The sequence below is a fragment of the Aotus nancymaae genome, unplaced genomic scaffold (assembly GCF_030222135.1).
Source record: "Aotus nancymaae isolate 86718 unplaced genomic scaffold, 86718_ANA_hifiasm-v0.15.2.pri h1tg000028l, whole genome shotgun sequence".
Lineage (NCBI taxonomy): Eukaryota > Metazoa > Chordata > Mammalia > Primates > Aotidae > Aotus > Aotus nancymaae.
In genome coordinates, this window is record NW_026988441.1 from 40,967,605 (window position 1) to 40,974,342 (window position 6,738).

Sequence of the window (6,738 nt, forward strand, 5' to 3'; positions counted from 1 at the left end):
TTACTTAAACTTTTATTAAAGAAAACAGTTTCTGAGACAGTATCTTGCTCTGTCACCCAGCCTGAAGTGGTGTGATCATGGCTCACTGCAGCCTCCAACTACCGGATTCACGTATTCTTCCTGCCTCAGCCTCCCTCATAGCTAAGACCACAGGCATGCACCACTGTGCTTAGCTAATTTTTATTTTTATTATTGTGGAGACGGGGTCTCGCCATGTTGCCCAGGCTGGTCTCAAACTCCTGGCTTCAAGCAATCCTCCCACCTCAGCTTCCCAAAGTTTCCAGGGTCAAAGCACCACGCCTGGCCTATATTTTAAAATTTAAATATATATGGATTTTTTTTTTTTTTTTTGCCATATTCTATTTTTTTTTTAAGATGTTGTCTCCCTCTGTTATGCAGGCTGGAGTGCAATGGCACAATCTCAGCTCACTGCAACTTCCGACTCCCGGGTTCAAGCGATCCTCCCAACTCAGTCTCAAGTAGCTGGGACTACAGGTGTGCGCCACCATGCCCGGCTTATTTTTGTATTTTTAGTAGAGACAGGGTTTCACTGTGTTAGCCAGGCTAGTCTTGAATTCCTGACCTCAGGTGATCTTCCTGCGTTGGGCTCCCGAAGTGCTGGGATTACAGGTGTGAGCCACCGCGTCTGGCCTTTTTTTTTTTTTTTTTTTTTGCCATATTCTGTTGGCTGGAAGCAAAAGAGACCCTTGGGGTGAGATGTGGCTCACTGGGGTCACCTTAGGCTGCATCCAGCACCAGCACTTGCTCTGTGCCAGGCATTTACAGCAGGGAGCCCACTTCACCCTCACAGTCACCCTAGGAGACAGGAGCTCCTATGAGCCCATTTTACAGATAAGCAAAGCGAGGCCCAGACAGGCGGTGGCGCTGGAACTTGAACACCCAGGCAGGCGTACTCCAGATCACCAATTCCAAACCTCCCTGCTCACCACCCCTGCGATCAGTTACAGACCCACAAACTCACATCACATGGTGAACCCTGCTGCGGTGTCAAGTGTCGTCACAAAATGACAACATTCCTGTGGTCCCACCAGAGTCTGGAGCAAAATGCAGACCATCCATGTGTGGGTGCGTGTACACACACACCACACACACACATACACACACACACCCCACACACTACACACACCACACACACACCATACACACCACACACACACCACACTACACACATACACACACCACACACACACCACACACTATATACACACAAAACACACTACACACACACCACACACATCACATACCATACACCACACACTACACACCCCACACACTACACACCCCACACAATACACAACCCACACACAACACACAACACATACAACACACAACACACACAACACACACACATACCACACACATCACACACCACACCACACACACTACACACATACTACACACACCACACACCACACACACCCAGACTACACACCACACACACAACACACTACACACAACACACAGCACACACACCACACAACACAGCACACACACCACACAACACCACACACACCACACACATCACAAACCACACTACACACATACTACACACACCACACACCCCACACTACACACACACCACACACTACACACACACACCACACACAAACGACACACACACCACACACACACATCACACCACACACAAACACACATACACACACACGGCACCGAAAGAAAACAGACGCCCTTGAGTCTCTCCCCAGGCTGACTGTCTTCAGAACAAAAATCTCACGCACTAGATGCATCTGGCATATTTTGGAGGCTCATAATGAGCGAGCTAAGATCTTACCGAGGCTGCAGGTAACCAAGCCAAGGCAGTTCTCATCCCCATTTTACAGGTGAGGAAACTAAGCTGAGGGAGGAAAAGTGACTCATCCCAAGTTTCTAGCTTGGGCCGGGCGCAGTGACTCACACCTGTAATCCCAGCACTTTGGGAGCCTGAGGCAGGTGGATCACCTGAGGTCAGGAGTTCGAGACCAGCCTGGCCAACATGGCGAAACCCTGTCTCTAATAAAACTACAAAAAAAAAAAAAAAAAAAAAAATTAGCCGGGCATGGTGGCAGGCACCTATAATCCCAGCTACTCAGGAGGCAGAGGCAGAAGAATCGCTTGAACCCGGGAGGTGGAGGTCGCAGTGAGACGAGATTGCGCCACTGCACTCCAGCCTGTGTGACAGGGCAAGACTGTCTCAAAAGAAAAACAAAATAAAGAATAAAATTTTGGCCGGGCACGGTGGCTCACACCTGTAATCCTAGCACTTTGGGAAGCTGAGGCGTGCGGATCAGGAGGTTAAGAGATTGAGACCATCTAGGCCAACATGGTGAAACCCGTCTCTACTAAAAAATACAAAAAATTTGCTGGGCGTGGTGGCGCGCACCTGTAGTTCCAGCTACTCGGGAGGCTGAGTCAGAATTGCTTGAACCCGGGAGGCAGACGTTGCAGTGAGCCGAAATTGTGCCACTGCACTCCAGCCTGGCGCCTGGTGACAGAGTAATACTCTGTCTCAAAAAAAAAAAAAATTCTAGCATGGAACTTAGGGAGAATGGGCAGAGTCTCCAGGCACTTCCGCTGTCTCCTACCCAACCTGTGAGGCAGGCCAGCTCCGTGGTTAACTGCTCCTGCTGGGGCCCATTTCACTGACCTGCTCTGTGGCCTCAAGTGGACCTGAGGCCACAGAGCAGGTCATGTCTCTGGACCCTGGTTATCCCAGTGGCCTAAACCGGGGCCCTTTTCACCCACTCCACTCAGTGCATGGCTAACGGCGTGGCGCTTATATTCATTCAATCCCTGTCTGAACCCCTCGTGCTCTGCCTCCCCATTACCATCTGTAACAGAAGCATCTTGGAGGCACCTACCCAAGGCCAGGTGCAGTGGCTCACGCCTGTAATCCCAGCACTTTGGGAGCCTGAGGCAGGTGGATCATCTGAGGTCAGGAGTTTGAGACCAGCCTGGCCAACGTGGTGAAATCCCATCTCTACTAAAAATACAAACTAACTGGGCATGGTGGTGGGCGCGTGTAATCCCAGCTACTTGGGAGGCTGAGGCAGATGAATCACTTGAACCTGGGAGGCGGAGGTTGCGGTGACCTGAGATTGCGTCCCTGCACTCCAGCCTGGGGACAGAGCAAGACTGACTCAGAAAAAAAAAAAAAGCACCTCCCCAAGTGGCTTGGCACAGTGGCTCACACCTGTATTCCCAGCACTTTGAGAGGCTGAGGTGGGAGGATCGCTTGAGGCCAGGAGATCGAGGCCAGCCTGGGCAAATAGCAAGACCTCATCTCTACAAAAAATATAAAAAATAAGAAAGATATATAGTGTGGACACTGCCTCTGAAGAGAAACTGTGCTGGTGTCAAGGGACATTAGCTGATATTTATCAACTTAAAAGACCTCCAGGAAGAGATTACGGTCCCTGGACCTGGCCTCTTTGGGGTCTTGGGAGACGGTGCAACGTCCTTGCTGGGAGGACGTCTTTGTCCTCCTGCACTGCTGCCCAGGGCTGAGGGGGGCTAAGCTGATGCCTGAGGGCACTAAGGGAGCCCTGGAAAGAGGCCTCACATGTGCCCAGCACGGGCAGCTTGATCTCATTTCATTTTCTTACCTGTCCTCTGGCTGCCAGTGACCTTTCCAGATTCAGTGAAGGTCACGCGCCATCTCTGCTCTCCTTACACTCCCCTTCCCCCAGGAGGCCCTGCGTGGCACGAAACCTCCCACCTCCCTCCCTACCCCTACTCACTCTGCTCCAGCCACACGGGCCTCCTCAGTGTTCTTCTAACACGCCAGGCACAGTCCTGCCCCAGGACCTTTGCACCGGCTGTGCTCACCGCCTGAATTCCTGTCCCCAGATTTCCACATGATGTAATAATCCCTGTCATCCCGATTTCACTCAAAAGCCTCCTCCAGGCCGGGCGCAGTGGCTCACGCCTGTAATCCCAGAACTTTGGGAGTTGGAGACAGGTGGATCACCTGAGGTCAGGAGTTCGAGACCAGCCTGGCCAACATGATGAAACCCTGTCTCTACTAAAAGTACAAAAAATCAGGTGGGTACCTGTAGTCCCAGCTGCTCGGGAGGCTGAGGGACGAGAATTGCTTGAACCCAGGAGGAGGAAGTTGCAATGAGCCAAGATTGCACCACTGCACTCCAGCTCTGGATGACAGAGCAAGAATCCATCTCAAAAAAAAAACAAAAAACTAAAACTAAAACAGGCCAGGCTTGGTGGTTCATGCCTGTAATCCCAGCACTTTGGGAGGCCGAGGAGGGCAGATCTCCTGAGGTCAGGAGTTCCAGACCAGCCTGGCTAATATGCTGAAACTCCATCTCTACTAAAAATGCAAAATTTGGTGGCGCACGTCTGTAGTCCCAGCTACTCAGGAGGCTGAGGCAGGAGAATCACTTGAACCTGGGAGGCGGCGGTTACAGTGAGCTGAGATCACACCACTGCACTCCAGCCTGGGTGATAGAGGGAGACTCCGTCTCAAAAAAAACAAAAGATCGCCATCGGAAAGCAGCCCACCCACTTGACCACTTATTACTCACCTCCCGCAGTGGACTTTGAGCCCCGTGGCGTCCGGGCCAGCGTCTCTTGCACACGGCTGTATCCCCCTGCCTGGCACAGGACCTGGCAGAGCAGTGTTCAAATGCTCGCGGAATCAACAGTTGAATAAAACTAATCCGGCTGGGAGCAGTGGCTCATGCCTGTATTCCTAGCACTTTCAGAGGCCGAGGTGGGAGGACTGCTTGAGGCCAGGAGTTCAAGGCCAGCCTGGGCACCATAGCAAGATCTGATCTCTATAAAAACATTTAAAAAATTTAGCCAGGCACAGTGGCATTCACCTGCAGTCCCAGCTACTCGGGAGGCTGAGGCAGGAGGATCACTTAAGCCCAGGAGGTCAAGTCTGCAGGTCGCTATGACTGCACCACTACACTCCAGCCTGGGTGATAGAGCAAGACCTTTTTTTTTTGTTTTGCTTTGAGTCTAAGTCTCACTGTGTCGCCCAGGCTGGAGTGCAATGGCGCCATCTTGGCTCACTGCAACCTCCACCTTCTAGGTTCAAGTGATTCTCCTGCCTCAGCCTCCTGAGTAGCTGGGATTACAGGCGTGCGCCACCACGTCCAGCTAATTTTTCTATTTTTAGTAAAGACGGGTTTTCACCATGTTGGTCAGGCTGGACTCAAACTCCTGACCTCATGATCCGCCCGCCTCCGCCTCCCAAAGTGTTGGGATTACAGGCGTGAGCCACCACGACCAGCCGCCCTTTCTTTTGACGTGGGTTTTGCCTGAGTCCATGATGGGGTGAAAGCCCCTTTTTGCCTGCACAGAGGGGGCAGCCACTGTCTACTCTTGGCCTTGCTAAGCTCATGGGGGTCACGCAGGACCTCAAGGTCAAAGCTGTGGACCCTAGGGCCCCCTAAACTAGTAACATTTGGCCCAGGGAGGCACAGCCCCCATATCCCTGGGCCACGCAGCACATGGAGGCCAAGCCCGGCCTCAGCCCAGGGAAGCCTGGGTACCAGCCCCGCCCCCCACCCCATCCCCAGTGGCCAGGTGAGCCTTTCTTTCCCAGCGACCCTGTTCTGCCTTCCTTTCATTCTGGGTCCCTCCCATCCCTCTCCTCCACTCAACAATCCTCTCCTGCCATGTGTTTTATGGAGGCAGAGACCCCGTGCTGGGTTGGAGGCTCTGTCTCTGGTTCCTAGAGGACCCTGGGTGGGGCCCCTGCCGGTCTCTGAAGTTCCCAGATCTGAGAAGAGGCAGCTTTGACTGTAGGGATGTGAATCTTGGTCAGGCAGCCCCTGTCAGTCCAGGCCTCTGGGTCCGGGCCACAGGCTGGTTCCAGAAGCATCTCTGTAACCCCAGGAACACAGCAGGGGTGGGAGGGGAACAGGATGAGTCCACCCTTCTCTGCTGCCACCTGGCCCAGCTCCAGCATCACCTACCTGGGTCAGCCAGTCCCCTCCAACCGGTCCTACCCTCGCCACCTGTCTGTACTCCCTGCAGCAGCCATCAGAGGGCGCCCAGGAACACCCGAGCCAGGGCTTGTCCCTCCTCTGCCCGCAGCCCTCCACGGCTCCCACCTTCCCCAGGGTCAAAGCCCGTGCTGTCCATGGCACACCAGGCTCTGCACCACCTGCCCTGTCCCCTCCCCACCCTCACTCCCTCTGCTCGAGCCACACGAGGCTTCTTGTACTTCCAACACGGCAGGCGCCGTCCTGCCCCAGGGCCTTTGCACAGCTGGGCTGTGCCTCCGCTTTACCTCCTCCTCCAGCTATCACCCCAGCTGCCTCCTCATTCAGGTTGCAGCTCAGACGCCGTCCCTGCCGCCCACAGGCTCGCGCCTCCCTCGGGGTCACTCCCTCGGCTGCCCCAGCCTCCCCCCGCCCCCAGCTCTCTTCTTGCTGGGTTTCCGCCTGTCCTCCCTCCTCCACAGCACGGATCTCAGGCCAGGGACATGGCAGCTCCACCGGCGTTTACCGTCTGGCAAATGGGCAGGCCAGGTAGGGGCTTGGGCGCCGGGCGGACCCCAGGAGGGTCACCAGGGCTTCAGGCCAGGAGGGACAAACCCCAGATCCGCGCTGTACACGCCCTCAGTAAACCAAAACTAGCCAAGGACATCACCCCGCTGGGACCTCTCCGAACCTGGGGTGGGTTGGCGGCCACCCTCACACCGCCCACTGCCCACCGTCCAGGGCTGCAGAGTCCCCCCAGAATCATGTC